Raw genomic sequence first — 16741 nt, 5'->3', positions numbered from 1 at the left:
TCACGCTATTGTTTATAGATGGTATGAAGTTTACGTCACTCAGATCTTTGTTATTGCTTTTTGCCATCCGCGTTTATGAGTAATTCTCACTAAACTGCATTGACCAGACTATAAACGTTCAAGGTTAGACGGAGTTTTGTGTGTTGGTCCGGTATACGTCCGGATGACTATGTTGTGAGCTTCTTAGTCAAGCGCGTACCTATAAATAACCAACCATTTTTCTCCGAGCACGTGAATCTACCGGTTAATAATCAGCGGTTCTGGGAGAGAACGAGAGAGAATTCCAAATTGGATTCAATAGTATGATGTCACGTCGCCAGCAACGGCGGCCATCGTGGTTCTAAACATAGAAAATCTGTTGTTTTTTTTATTCTTCATGCTGGCAGGAACTTTTCCTATGTCTTGTGATCAGAATGTGTAATAGTCAAAACATGATCAGATTTATATTGTTTTTTTTTTTCATCTGGATAGTCTTCGCTTTTATGCTCATCGGAGAAATATTTCATAAGGGCGTCCGCCATTGTTCCGATAGTTTAGAGCCAGCTACTAAGTTACCATGCGTCATTACGAGGGAAGTGACGTTACAACTATTGAAGGCTATAGGTGGTGTCAAAACACACTTTTTCAGATCTTTATCTTACACATAAAGACTGCGATAGTATCAGAAAATCCATTAATCAAAATAAACCACTGCCATGATCCAGTTCAAAGGTCATTTGGTCGTACGCTGACCCAACGCCGTTGTCCATTATGTCCAGGAAATAGTTATTTCATATTTTGATCAATTATAGTGTCGCTTTTTTATTTGGAAGAAGTCGATAGTAGTATTTGTAGTAGAAATAGTAGTAGTAGTTGTAATAGTAGTAGTAGTAGTAGTAGTAGTAGTAGTAGTAGTAGTAGTAGTAGTAGTAGTAGTAGTAGTAGTAGTAGTAGTAATAGATAGAGTAGTAGTAGTAGTAGTAGTAGTAGTAGTAGTAGTAGTAGTAGTAGTAGTAGTAGTAGTAGTAGTAGTAGTAGTATTCTCACAAACATGAAGATTGCAGATAAACGAGTTTGGCTCTCAACTGGCAATAATAATAATTATGTCGCTGCCCAATGCCCAGCGCCCAGCATACGATAATAAGGCAGGGTGTCCCATTCACAAAAGACCTCAACTGACAGCGGCCTTTTGTTCGGGGGGTCCCAAAAAGGACGCGTGGTTTGTACTCTAAGTATGTCGTCCGTACCTAATAATCCCTTCGAAGAACCACAGCAATCTTTGTAGTTTTCCCTCGAGTAGGAAAACAAGGTTATTCATTCGAATAAGAATAATAATAATAACAATAATGGATAGATACCCAACATACAACAACAACAACGCCCTTGTGCTTCAGAGTGTCAAGCACAAATTATTATGTAGTTTTGTTATCTTGATGTCCTTCACGTTGTTTTGGTTGTCGTCGACGTCGTCGTCGATGCCATAATGTAGAAGAAGAAGAAGAAGAAGAGTGAGGAGGAAGAGGAGAAGAAGAAGAATGAGGAGGTGGGGGAAGAGGAGGAGATGGTGGAGGAGGATGATGATGAGCAGGTCGTATGATACTCGCCTTGGGTCGGACGGTATGTCCCTGTCTGAATATAGCTGTTGGCAGCGTCAAGTTGTGAGTCCGTGGAGAAGGTTCTTTACTCACATAATTTTCTGTGTGTCATTACTCTGTAATGTATTCCAAATTATCTCATCCTCTCATTGTGTAAAATGAATACCTGGCCCTTTACATATTGAGCTTTTATATAGCACAGTATCCACTAAACGTGCTTAAAGCGCTTTACAAGGGGTTCCTGACCAACAGCAAGACTTAACATGTAGGACGGGACATGACAGCCTGTCAGGAGACAATACACTTTATTTCGGAGGGAGACAGCGCTGTTAACGACCAGATCCTCATTGTGTAAAATGAATACCTGGCCCTTTACATATTGAGCTTTTATATAGCACAGTATCCACTAAACGTGCTTAAAGCGCTTTACAAGGGGTTCCTGACCAACAGCAAGACTTAACATGTAGGACGGGACATGACAGCCTGTCAGGAGACAATACACTTTATTTCGGAGGGAGACAGCGCTGTTAACGACCAGATCCTCATTTTATACCTGAGTACCGTGAGAGAATGTGAGTAAAGAGCCTTTCCCATGGACTCAACTATGCGTCGAGCAAGGCTCGAACCAACGATCTTCCGATCCGAAACGAGTGGTATAGCGCAAAACCATATAGCCGCACATTGCCGACTTGTATAAAAACATTGATAGTGTGCGCTTGGCTAAGAAACTCAAAACATTGCCATCCGGAAGTATAACGGATTAACACACAAAACTATGTGTAACCTTGAACTTTTATAGTTCGGTTAATACAGTTTAGTGAGATTAATATGGATGGCAAAAAATGATAACAAAGACCCGAATGACGTCAACTTCATTCTATCTATTGCTACTCCTGAAGTTTCCCAGTCTTTTTATGTCATTCTCGTTCATGATGTTAAAATTGGTCTTCTGTCGTTGATGGTGGTTGTTGTTAAGTCGGCTGCGGAGCAGGTGCTTCGGTAGGTTTTCAAGATGTTTACATACCAGGGCGACATGAAAAAATATGTACTCCCTTCCTCGGACATCGCAAAATGCCGTCGTCGAGACATTACAAGAAGGAATTTTATAAGATAATCCATTAAAAAAACATCTGATGTCAACGGGAATCCTCAAGATGTTCAATATGAGCAAAGAGAAGCACGAAAGTATATGAAGCGCGACTTGAATCCAGGACCTTCCGGGTCACAATGCTATGCCGTAACCACTCAACCACTTCGCCCACAACTTACTGCGACATAAAGGGCAGAAAAATAAAGGTTATTGTAATTTTTACACAATGTGACTATTTGGTTGTGTGTATTTGTATGTGTCTATTTGTGTGTGTGTGTGTGTGTGTGTGTGTGTGTGTGCTACGTATGTGTATGTTTGGCCTCAGCCAAAAGGTGATACTTTACCGCGTCCATAGTCTTCTTAGATTGTTCATGTTGTTGGTCTAAGATTGTTCATGTTGTTGGTCTTTACACGAAACTGGTCATGTGGAGAAATGATGTCCCGTGGTGACTCAATGCTCGATTGATCACCGATTCTTCTTTGCTCAAGACACCTATCTAGTAGGAGGGAACATAACCACGATACTTGGACAGTCGTCCGACTGTACCACCGTACTCTAGAAAAACCCATATTTTAAAATTTGACCAGAAAACTCGTCCTTCAAATTATTTCGATCGATTTAAATGACCCTCATCTTGGAAAAAAAAAACAACTCCCAAAACTGGGACTTCGCCTAACAGGTGTCATGTTTCGTTCTTCATGTTACATGTTGCTGTTGGCCAGGAATCCCCTGAAAAGCGCTTTGAGCATAATAAGTGGATGTTGCGCTAAATAAAAGCTCAATTTTTTTACTACTGTACTCTGAAAAAAAAATTATAAGTTTTGGCCAGAAAACTAACTTGTCCTCCAAATGTCCGAGATTTGAGAGTTTTTTTTAACAAGATGAGTCATTCTAACCGTAAAATGTGTTTGTTTTGTTTTGTTTTGTTTTGTTTTGTTTTTGTGGGTTTTTTTCCGGCTATGTGGTCAGGGACGGCTGGTAATAATGGGCAGGGTGGGCAAATACCAGCCTGTTTTTTTCAAGTTATATGCTGTATTACCAGGTCTGAAATAATCAAATTTAAATTAGATAATTTCAAAAGTTACTACTTAAACTTTATACTTCGTACTGAAATCAATTTGTGTGTATTTTTGATAGATTGAGAATCACCATGCATCCCGTAATGCATAAACCAGGATACGCTCCTGTTCTTTTTTTATCACCCCCCCCCCCCCCAACCACTCCACTCCGCCCACATCGTCATCTCATCGTCACGTCGCCTGACGGTGAACTAACTCCGATTTTTGCTGTCTGGCCTCTCCAGTACTAGGTCGGGCTAATTCAAATGAGCCCACCTTATTAACCAGTGAAAACTAGATAGAGATTTTGGCAAACGAACTTTTTCTTATTTATTGCCTTACTTGTGCTGGTACCATTGATGTAATGACTTTGGGAATGTTCCAGTATTGAATTAAATTTATTAATTTACTAATTTTATATCAATTTAGTATTAATTTGTGTTGTTTTTATATATTTGTTTATCCATTTAAACTTTTCTTTTTTTCTCGTTTTCTTTAGTGCTTCTCAAAACTCATTTATTTAAACTGTTTTCTTATTTGTTTTTTGTTGTTGTTGTTGTTTTGGGGGGGTTTTTTTGTTTTTTTTTTAACAAATTAATTTGTTAGTTCTTTTTTTTTTAATTCTTAAATTAATTACCGCTGTATTTTTATTGCCAGACAAAATAATTTTGCAAAACAATGTAATTTTCTATTGTATTCCGTCTAATAAAACAAAACACTTTTATTCAAAAGTCACGACTAAATAAATATATAAAATACAACCACCATTTTGGTTTTCTCAACAATTGAATTAGTATACGAGAAATACTCTTCTGAGAAAGGAGAGAGTTGAATTCTAACTAAGTTATAGAGGAAATACGGAAGGGTGGGCAGATTCCGTACTTGCCCGTCCTGAAGCTACTACATACATAAGAAGTTGTTCGCGATGAAGAGGCGGGAAGCTCGGGGTTGGTTGGGTAAAGAGTAAAGATAACACGGTCGTTATTGTTATAGTCTAACGAATGCATGAGGAGAAATTGGTAACATTATTTTGTCTTAATTGTATTGTATGAAGTATTGGCGAAAGCCTAAGATTAAATAAACTTTGTTTTTGTTTGTCTTATTTTGACTATGGAACTGATACTGATACTTGTCATATCAGACCTGCCTACTTGAAATAGGAAAATAAAAATCGTAGTTTTCAGGGCTAATAAAATCGTAGATATTTTAACTACCCTTTAAAAAAATGACCGGAATTTCGTCTGTTTTGATAGATATCAAATTTTTAAAAACGAGAAAAAATGATTGGAAACGTAATAATGATGGTGATGGTGGTAGTGATAGTGGTAGCGGTGGTGGTAGTAGTAATGATGGTGGTGGTAGTAATGATGATGGTAATATTATTATTGTTATTATTATTATTATCATCATTATTATTATTATTATTATTATTATTATTATTATTATTATTATTATTATTATTATTATTATTATTATTATTATTATTATTATTATTATTATTATATTATTATTATTATTATTATTATTATTATTATTATTATTATTATTATTATTATTATTATTATTATTGTACGTATTGGTGGTATTACTATTGTTGTATTTTTTGTGGTTATTAATGGTATCAGTTTATTGTTTGGTTCCATTTACCATTTTTTTTCCACTTTCATGTATGTGGTCATCAAATTGTATGATTTATTGTCGAAAGCCTAAGATTGAATAAACTTTGTAATATCGTATGGTAACCATCATTGTCGACGACATCGTCGTTGTCATCATAATCATCATTATCATCATCATCATCATCATCATCATCTTCTTCTTCATTAACAACAACAACAACAACAACAACAATATTAACAACAAGTACTACAATAGCAATAAAAACAATATCAACATCATCATAAAATTTCCGTCATCGTCTCCACAACTATCATTCTAACCAACAGCATCACCAAAACCACTACCATAATTACATCCTCCTCCACCACCACCACCACCGCTACCACTATTCCAACCACTACCACCACCGGCACAGTCATTCTAATCATCAAGACAGCAGTGAAATGCAATTTGAGCTCTGAATGAAACTCGAGTCATATCGCTGTTGTTGCTTCTCGATTAAAACTTTAAGGTTACTACATACTACTGAAAACCAGTAATGTAACAGAAATATTTATCTCGCCGTTGAGGGATTAAAGCAAATCTTTAATTTTTCGAGTGAACGAAATGGACTTGTATTGTCAAGGTGTTGTCGCATTATGTCTCGTCGCTTTATTTTTTAGTTGTATTCTCTTTCGTGATTCATTTTTGATTACGTTTGGAATAATTAAAATCTACTGGTATTGTCATTTCATTGTAAATGTGATATTTGTGGTTGAAATATTATTTTTTAAAGGTGAAAAAAATAATAATTTAAAAAAATTAATTAAAAAATAAATAAATAAATAAATAACTTTAAAAAAAATGAAAAGATAAATCAAAAAATAAATAAATAAATAAATAAATAAAAAAAACAATAAAAAAAATAAATTAAAAAAAAAAAATAATATATAAATATATATATATATAATATATATATATATATATATATATATATATATATATATATATATATATATGACCGAAGCATCTTTGCCCCACCAATGTAAATAGGCTAGAACCGCCACTGTATGTGGTCTAGTGGTATGACACTCGCTTTCGGATTGGAAGGTCCTGGGTTCGAGCCTCGCGCTCGGCGCATAGTTGAGTCCTAGGAAAAGGCTCTTTACTCACATTCTCTCACCGTACTCAGGTGTAAAATGAGTACCTGGCCGTTAACAGCGTTGTCTTTCCCGAAAAAATTGTAATATCGCCTAACAGGCGGCACGACCTGTCCTACATGTTAAATGTTGCTGTTGACCAGGGACCACTTGTAAAGCGCTTTGAGCACATTTTAGTGGATATTGCGCTATATGAAAAAAAACTAAAAAGACAACTTAATAGTTGAGTCCTTGGAAAAAGACTCTTTACTCATATTCTATCACCAGGTACTCAGGTGTAAAATGAGTACCTGGCCGTTAACAACGTTGTCTCTGTCGAAAAAAAAAATTGTATTATCGCCTAACAGGCGCTACATCTCGTTCTTTATGTTACGTGTTGCTGTTACCCAGGGACCCTTTGTAAATCGCTTTGAGCACGATTAGTGATTATTGCGCTATATAAAAGCTCAATTTTTTATTTATTTATTTTACGGAGTACGGTAAAAATAGATAGAATCCACACAAGTCTATCGTAACACTTAGTAGAACTCTGTGATAGAATCTCATCTATCTGGACACAGGTTCCTAACTTCATCCAGATCTAAGTGTCTGTCTGACCGTAGGAGGAGGGGAAGCACTTTGTCACGCTCTGATAGGGAGCTCACTGGAGTCTGAAGCACTTGACCGGTGAGGCTGGTTTGGCTTGACATTGCCGGGTCAATAGATAGTATGCAGATGACGTCACTCAGGTCTTTGTTTTTGTTTTTTGCCATCCGCGTTTATGAGTAATGCTCACTGAACTGTATCAACCCGACTATAAACGTTCATGGATACGCACAGTTTTGTGTGTTGGTCCGTTATACTTCCGAATGGCAATGTTATGAGCTTCTTAGCCAAGCGCATACTATCTATAGGATTCAATAGTCTGGTGTCACGTCCGCCCAGCAATAACCAGCAGCTTGGTTCTAAACAAAGAAAATCGGTACTTTTTATTCTTCTAGAACTTTTTCAAATGTCATTTATTGATCAGAATGTATAAACGCCAAAACATGATCAGATTTATAATGTTTTTCTCCTCCTCTGGATACACTTTTATGATCGTCGGAGAAGTATTTCATAAGGGTGGTGATGGAGATAATGGCGTCCGTCATTGTTCCAATAGTTTAGATACAGTTACTATGCGTCATTCGAGGGAAGTGACGTCACAACTGTTGAACCCTATTGACGCTTCCGCTTCCGGCCAATACAACGAATAAGACATTAAACACTAATATTCATGACATCCACCATCTATTTTGTAGAAAGAAAAAAAAGAAAGTAGTCCTTCAGAGCCATTGGGCCCTTGGAACCGGAGTTTATCCCGGTTTTTATAGCGTGAAACGGACAATAGTAACTACTTACTACCCTATGGATAAGACGCTTGTCTATCGCAAAGTACTCTCCGCAAAATCAAATTAACTCGGATACCCTTTAACTGCTGAGTGGACAGAGGGGGGAGGGTGGGAAAAAAATCGACCCTACCCGGGATTGATCTCGGTCCATTTGCGTGTGAAGCGAGTGCTATACCAAATGAGCTATAGGGACCCCCATCTTTTTTGCTGACTAAGGATAGAACCCAAAACGTACACATCATAATTTGTCTTTGCGCAGTTAAGTGATCTTGTTGAGGTTTTTTTCTTCTTTTATTTTTGGTGCGGCTATGTAGTCTTGTGGTATGACACTCGCTTTCGGAATCGGAAGGTCCTGGGCTCGAGCCTCGCTCGGCGCATTGCTGAGTCCTTGGAAAAAATAGGCTTTTTACTCACATTCTCTCATCGTACTCAGTTGTAAAATGACCGTTGACAGCGTTGTCTGTGTCGGACAAACATTGCAATATCGCCTAACAGGCGTCATATCTTGTTCTCAATGTTACATGTTGCTGCTGGTCAGGGACCCGTTGTAAAGCGCTTTGAGCACGATTAGTGTATATTGCTATACAAAAGCTCAAGCTCAAGCTGTTGGTTTTTTTTTTTTTTTGTTTGTTTGTTGTTGTTTTTTTTTTTTTTTGGGGGGGGGGGGGGGTTTGTTAACTGAATTGAGGCTACTTCTCTACTTTTTCATTTTTTTGAATTACTTTTTTTCGAGCTTCATACAGCAACAGCATTTACAACAGTATACCATGGCCTTCGTAAACTCGCGGCCTGACACCGTGGCCTTCGTAAAAATTGAAAAAAATGACGTCAAAATGCCAGTCTTTTGCCACAAAAATCGTGAGTTGAATTCAATCGTTCAACCAATGAAATGACTTGTTTCCATGAGCTCTACTAACGACAACTCACTTACCTTACTTACCCGGGTTCCATCTCTTTCCAGAGGTCGGATGTCATGGCCTTCCATCCTTCACGGTCCATTGCAGCCTCGTTACAGTCTGCCATGCGCCGTCCTGTAGCTTCCTTGATGCCATCTGTCCAGGATTTCCTTTGTCTTCCTCTGCCTCTCTTTCCTTCAATTCTTCCCTCCATTATCCTTTTTTCGAGACTATCATGTCTTCGCATATGTCCAAAATATGACAGCTTTTTGTGCTTCACAGTCAAAAGAAGTTCTTTTTGTTTTTGGCCCATTAGGTCGAGGACTTCGATGTTTGTTTTTCTTGCTGTCCAAGGTATTTTCAGTATTCTCCTGTACGTCCACATCTCAAAAGCTTCAATACGTTGTTCTGTCTGTGCGGTTAGTGTCCACGTTTCACAACCATAAAAGAAAATGGACCACACATAGCATTTGGTGCATCTCATTCGTGTTGTGATGGAGATATTTGTGTTGTTGAGGATTGGCTTTAGTTTCATGAACGCATTTTTGGCCAGCATTATTCGTCTCCTGATCTCTTTGTCAGACTTTGCATCGGATGTTACCAACTGCCCCAAGTACGTAAACTCCTTTACTTGTTCCACTGGACACTCTTCTATTTCTATATCTATTTCTATGGGCTCTTTCTTTTTTGTTATCACCATTGTTTTTGTCTTCTTCGCATTCATGAACAGCCCCTTTTCTTTACTCTCTTCGTTCACTTTTGAAAGTAGCTTCTGTAGGTCTTCCTTACTTTCCGCCAACAGGACAGTATCGTCAGCGTAACGTAGATTGTTGATGTTGTGGCCACCAACCTTCAACCCTTGTGCTGTTTCTACTTGCCGAAAAATAGACTCTGTGTATAAATTAAACAAGCAAGGAGACATAACACATCCCTGGCGCACTCACTAGGCGGTGCAAAAACCAAATAATGACGTCAAACTGTCAGTCCTTTTGGATTTCAGTGTGAGGCTATAACTTAACGATGGCTACGATACCGTGGCCTTCGTAAACTCACGGCCTGACACTGACCAACAAATGAAGTCAAAGTCATTGGCCATAAAAGAAAACAAATCGTGAGTTGTATCCACAGTTCAACCAATGGAATCACTTGTTTCCATGACCACTACTAAAGACAACTCACTAGGCGGTCCATAAACCATAAAAATGACGTCAAAATATGGGTCTTATTGGGTTTTGTGTCAGGCTATATTATGTTAACGATGGCTACGAGTATGCACGCAACTCACTACCGGAAGTATAACGGACCAACACACAAACTATGTGTAACCATGAACTTTTATATTCGGGGTAATACAGTTTAGTGAGTATCACTCACAAACGCGGATGGCAAAATACAAAAACAAAGGCTTGAGTGACGTCATCTTCGAACTATCTATAGAACTAAAGCACGTTAAATGGGTTATAAACACAGGTTTTAACCCTCTCCTTACCAACTATAGGAAAATCGTCCCATTCGTTACGATACAACCAACACTTTTCTTATTCGAAATTTATTTTATAGATAGAATGCGCTTGGCCAAGGAGTTCACAACATTGCCATCCGGAAGTATAACGGACCAACACACAAACTCTGTGTAACCATGAACTTTTATAGTCTGGTTGATACAGTTTCGTGAGAACAACTCACAAACGCGGATGGCAAAAACAATAACAAAGGCCTGAGTGACGTCATCTGCATACTATCTATACATCATACTACAATTTAAAGAAAATGAACAGTGTGTTGTAGAGCATGTTTTGCTAAAGAAATGATTTATCGCAAGAACCTTACTGCTATTATGTTTGAGTGATTAAAAATATATTTTTGTGTTAGTTTGGTGTGAAGTTTTGGGGAAAATCCTTAAAAGGGTTGGTAAGGCTCTTTATCCAACATTTTCCGGATTTTCCCAGAAAGGCCATGTCTTACCAACGTAAAATGTTTTTGTTGTTTTTAATGGTTTTACGGCGCTTGCAACACATTTAGATTATATCAGCGCAAGTAAAAAGGAAGAAAATGGGAGCGTAAAAGTTTCTAGAATTACAATTAAAGCACCCAAGAGAAAGTGAGACAAAGGGAAACTGGGAACAAATAGGGATCAGATGTAGATTCCAAGAGCATACCACCAATGTACTTAGCTTGAGATCACCTATAAGTCTCATCCGGACACAAGCACAAAATCCAACAAAGAGGAATACACTCAGATGCTTACATTATACATTAAAAATAACAAATATAATAATACATAACAGAGAGAGAGAGATGATTTACAAGGATAAAAATATCATCTCTCAAAACAATGACTATGCATTTGACTGTTTCCCTCCCAGCCAGGACTCCGACCAGGGCCAGGACAAAACCAAGTAATCTCATTCCAAGACAAAGACAGAAAGCATGTTGGAAAACAGACATAGGGGGATAGAAGACACAGTATGGACCCCCCTGCCCGCTATGGGAGGTCAGGATCCCCACCCAGTACCAACATAAAAAAATATTTTTAAAACTCTAACTCAAAAGTAAATAAATACATGCTATACCTACATCATGTTCTTCAGGCTGGTAAGGAGAGACTTTATGAAAGATTTTCACGAGCTTGACGAGTGAAATTGAACAATTAAAACAAGTACTTATAATCCATCATTACACCCCATCAAAGTTAACAATGCAGCTTTTGTAAATAAAATAAAACGTCTTGAGGAGGGTTTTTTTTCCCACTTAATAAATGTGAAGAAAATAGTTTTTGTAAACTCTTTATCTCCGTAACCTTGGAAACACAAAACACAAAAAATAAGGGTGAATGGACGTATACAATGGAATTCTATTTTTAAAAACTATAAGGCAAGTACTTGATATAAACCTCTCTTTCAAGCCATTGGAAAAACACAGACCTGCCCACTTGAAAGTGGATAGATTCGTAGTTTTATACTTCATAACGCGCTATGTGGTCTTGTGTTATGACACTCGCTTTCGGATCGGAAGGTCCTGGGTTCGAACCTCGCTCGGCGCATAGTTGAGTCCTTGGAAAAGGCTCTTTACTCACATTCTGTCGCCGTACTCAGGTGTAAAATGAGTACCTGGGCGTTAACAGTGTTGTCTCTGTCGGAAAATAAATGTAATAATATCGCCTAACAGGCGTTATGTCTCGTTCTATATGTTACGTGCTGCTGTTGGTTAGGAACCCATTGTAAATCGCTTTGAGCACGTTTAGTGGATATTCCTCTATATAAATGCTCTAATAATAGTTTTCAAGGATCATAACATGGAAGAGAATATAACTGCTTTTAAAAATTACAAATTTGTGTTTAAATACATTACAATATTGCTTTAAATCCTTTACAAATTAGCTCCGGCAATTCAACAACTTTGTTTTGAAGAAGTTTATTGAATTAAAGATCTTTTTATATTTAATTGTCAATTAGGACCCTCAAAAATTCGTAATTCTACGAAATATTCGTAGTGGTTGGCAGATCTACAAACATCAGTTTGTACGGTACGTTATAATTAGAGACAAATAGCACCTGAAGTGTCGACCTAGAAATTCTCTTGTGTCGTGAATGAGGTTTTTCTTTTTCAAAAAAACAAAAAAACATTCACTTTTCCACCCCTCATTTCCTGATCCCTTAAGTACATATATTTAAAAAATTCTCAGCATTCAAGATAATATTCAGCTTTCAGCTTTTAGTCGAATGAATGAACTTGTGTGATACCAAAAAATAAAACTATTGTAAAGCATCTCTGAGCACTATTAATGGATACTGGCCCTATATCAAATAATAATTATAATAATATTTTCCAGCTTTAGGTTATTGGCCTTTGTTGAAATTTTAGCCTCTAAGGTCAGGCTATTTCTCTGCTATATTTCACCTGTGACAAATCGTCTCAAAACGATATCACATGCGTCATGTCTCGTTCTACTTGTTACGTGTTGCTGTTGGTCAGGGACCTTTTGTAAAGCGCACGTTTAGTGGATATTGCTCTATAAAAAAGCTCACTTTTAGATATATTTTTTTCATGAATACAACAATAACTTATATTCTTTCGCATTCTATACACGAATCGCGTTCATTTTGATACTTCGCTTTGAAATCCCGTTCCTTCCGAGGAGTTCTAGATAACTGCTTTCATGTTTTCTTCAATTGTCCAAATCTGGCCCACCGACACAACACCGAATCAACACAATAGGTCACCATAAATTTGCGCCTTTGCTCGCATTTATTTATTTATTTTACGACTGTCCAATATCAATTTCTACTTTCGATCCTGCAGCCATTCATTCGAGCATTTCCATGGCGGTTACATTCAGGGGCTGCCAGATGGCCAGAGTTCCTCGCAGCCAATTTCCACTTCAAAAGTGTCCAAATGTAAACTCACGTGGCCAAATATTACAAACACTTTGGCCCCGTTGAATATCTCATCGGTTTTTTGCAATTAAAAAAAAATAAACTAGACTAAGAAAAGCATTATTTTGTTTGTTTTTTGTTTTGTTGGGTTTTTTTTTTGTTTTTGTTTTTTTGTTTGTTTTCTTTTTCTTTATTTCTATAAATATTTTTTAAAATGTATATGCAAATTCATTTTAAAAAAACAAAAACAAAATAAAAACACGATTCTCCGTTTTTGGCCATATTTTGCCACTCACATGCCCATCTGGCAGTCCTGTGTGACGATTATTCGCCTCACCCCACAATGGTTCTCTTACTCGAGTGACCATTCTTGAAGACAACAATAACTCACATCCTCAGCGATTCTAAACGCGTCCATTTTCAACACCAAGCACGAGTGTTATATTTGCAATAAAATTCCGGCCCCTTCCATGTGATAAAGAGAGAAAAGAAATTTTTGAAAGGAAAGGAGAAGTAAGAAGAAAATAGTAAGAGAAAAACTAGGCGGAAAAAAAATCTAAGTTGAATGATTTTTAAAGACGTTGGAAACCTTGACCGCAAACTGACCCACCGACTTACTTGATAGCTTGAACTTTAGGAGCTTTTATATAGAGAAATTATCCACTTTATTTGCTCAAATCGTTTTACAAGGGGCCGCAAGCCAATAGCAACTCTTAACAAGTAGGATAAGATATGACACCTGCAGGGAGCCTTTTCATCTTTTTTTTTTTTTTTTTTTTTTGGAAATAGAAAATGCTGTGACGGCCAGGTACTCTATACAAGTGAGTAAAGTTAGATAATGTGAGTAAAGAGCCTTTTCTAAGGACTTGTCTTTGCGATGCCCACTTTAGGATTCGAATCAGGGTCTTAACTTGAGCATTTATATAGCGCAATATCCACTAAACGTGCTCAAAGCGCTTTTCTGAAATAAAAATCCATCCCAAATACCGGAGCATACTCAATGTCTCAATCGTTTCTATGTTACATGTTTGTGTTGAGAATATTGGCTAAGCTTAAACGGCTGGCCAACTAACTTCGCGGCGTTTGTGTGTGTTGAACCCGTGACCCCAAGAAGTCTGGGAGAGAAGGCTTTAATAAGACTAGGGTTAGAAACGATCTTTATTGGGATCGTGGATAGCTCATACGGTAGAGTCTACTGCGGCTATGTGGTCTAATGGTATGACACTCGCTTTCGGATCGGAAGGTTCTGGGTTCGAGCCTCGCTCGGCGAATAGTCGAGTCCTTGGAGAAGGCTCTTTACTCACATTATCTCACCGTACCCGGGTGTAAACTGAGTACCTGGCCGTTAACAGCGTTGTCTCTGTCAGAAAAAACATTGTAATATCGCCTAACAGGCGTCATGTCCCGTCCTGCATGTTAAATGTTGCTGTTGGCCAGGGACCCCTTGTAAAGCGCTTTGAGCACATTTAGTGGATATTGCGCTGTATCAATGCTCAATTTAATTTAAGAGTCACGATCCCCCCGGCCAGGCGGAGTTGTCGTACCAGTAAGGTCGCGGGTTCGAGCGCCCATCGCCGCCGCGAAATTTTTATTCTCTATTGTCTTCTGGCACTTTCCTACTCACTTCCATTACTTGTTGTTATCAACATAAGTGCCTGCTCCACTCACTTTTTTTTATTTACAACAATGGTAGCACTTCTGAACGGTAGTCAGATGGTCTGAGGTTCGATCCCCGGTCGAGGTAGACTAATTTTTGGGGATTTTTTTTTTTTTATTATACTATTTTTCTTTCTTGTTTTGTCTAGCACCTTTCATATACACTTTGTTCAGATCATATTGCGCTATAAAAGCCCCCGACTTTTGGGGTTATTTTCCAGTCTGTATCCTCAATAGGATTCAACAGTCGTGACGTCACTTCCCTCGTAATGATGAATAGTAACTGAGTAACTGGTTCTAAACTATCGGAACAATGGCGGACGCCCTTATGAAATACTCTCCGACGAGCATAAAAGTGTATCCAGAGGGGAAAAACATGATAAATGTGATCATGTTTTGACTTTTATACATTCTGAACACATGACATGTGAAAAAGGTCTAGCCAGCATGAAGAATAATAAGTACCGATTTTCTTTGTTTAGAACCACGCTGCTGGTTGCTGGGCGGACCTGACATCAGACTATTGAATCCTATTGTGAATGTGCTTGCCTTTTACGACTGCCGAGTATCATTATGAATATCAGACAAATCAAAATGAAAAATATAATGAAGTCGATAGGGGTAAAAACAACAGATACAACGCATATAATCTGGGTATTGTTATTAAACTTTTAATATTATTTCATTTTAGATTTGATTAACCTATTTACAGGTGGATAAGCAAAAAAGAAATAAAATAAATAAAAAATTAATTCCGTAAATTCTCTTAATTCATCCCTAAGGGTATTTTTTTCTTTAGGGTCTATTCCCAGGGAAGACTGGAATAACTCCAGGCGTGAGCCGCAGTGCAGCGCCGCAAAAGTAAGCTAAGGCTAGGTGACTTGCAAAAGGCCACATAAGGCGCGACGGGGGTAGTCGAACTCGGTACCCGAACTAAGGCTAGGTGACTTGCTCAAAAGGCCACACAGCGCGAACGGGTAGTCGAACTCGGTACATTTTCAAATTCCACGAAACAAAGACCGTACCGATGAGCTCGGCGCATAGAAGAGTCATTGGAAAAGGCTCTTTATTCAAAGTCTCTTTTACATCGGGGAGGCGATGGACGCTACCGAGCTATACAAGTCCACCGGAAGGGTACATGGAAAACAAAAACACAACATTTGACATGCCGGATCGGCCTTGGCCCGGTCGATTAACGACTGTGCTTAATGACGGAACGTGGTGCCGGTGAGATCTGTATCCCGTGTATTCCCCAGATGATCATCAGATCATGAGATTGTTTGGGGTTTTTGTTTTGTTTTTGTTTTTAAGGGTTTTACGGCGCTTGCGATACATTTATATCATTTCAGCACCGATAAAAAGGAAGAAAATAAGACAGTTAAAAATATAATATAGATTACAATTGAAAGAAAAGGCACACAAGAAAAGCAAGACAAAAGGGAGTGGTATAAATAAGGAACAGATGTATATTCCACTAGCACACTATCAATGTACTTAGTCTGAGATCACCTAAAAGTCTCATCCCAGCACAAGCACAGGCCCCCACAAAGAGGAACACACTCAAATGTTTACAAATCAATCTTATCACAGGCCCCCACAAAGAGGAACACACTCAAATGTTTACATATCAATCCTATAACAGAGGGATGATTTACGAGACAAAAAATATCATCTCCCAAAACTCTTAACTAGACGTCTATACATTTGATTGGTTCCCTCCCAGCTAGGGTATCTGGCCAGGGCCTCGACAAAACCCTAGTCATCTCATTCCAAGACAAAGACAGAAAGCATGTTGGAAAACAGATATAGGGGTATAGAAGATGACGATGATGTGATGAAGATGATGATGATGATGATGATGATGATGATGATGATGATGATGATGATGATGATGATTTTATATCGTGCAATATCCAATATCCACTAAACGTACTCAAAGCGCTTTACAAAGCTTTATTTAA

This window comes from Berghia stephanieae, chromosome 3 (assembly GCF_034508935.2).
Source record: "Berghia stephanieae isolate SIO BIC M18660-M18661 chromosome 3, UCSD_Bste_1.3, whole genome shotgun sequence".
In the NCBI taxonomy this organism is placed as follows: domain Eukaryota; kingdom Metazoa; phylum Mollusca; class Gastropoda; order Nudibranchia; family Aeolidiidae; genus Berghia; species Berghia stephanieae.
Note: the sequence above shows the minus strand (reverse complement) of the source record.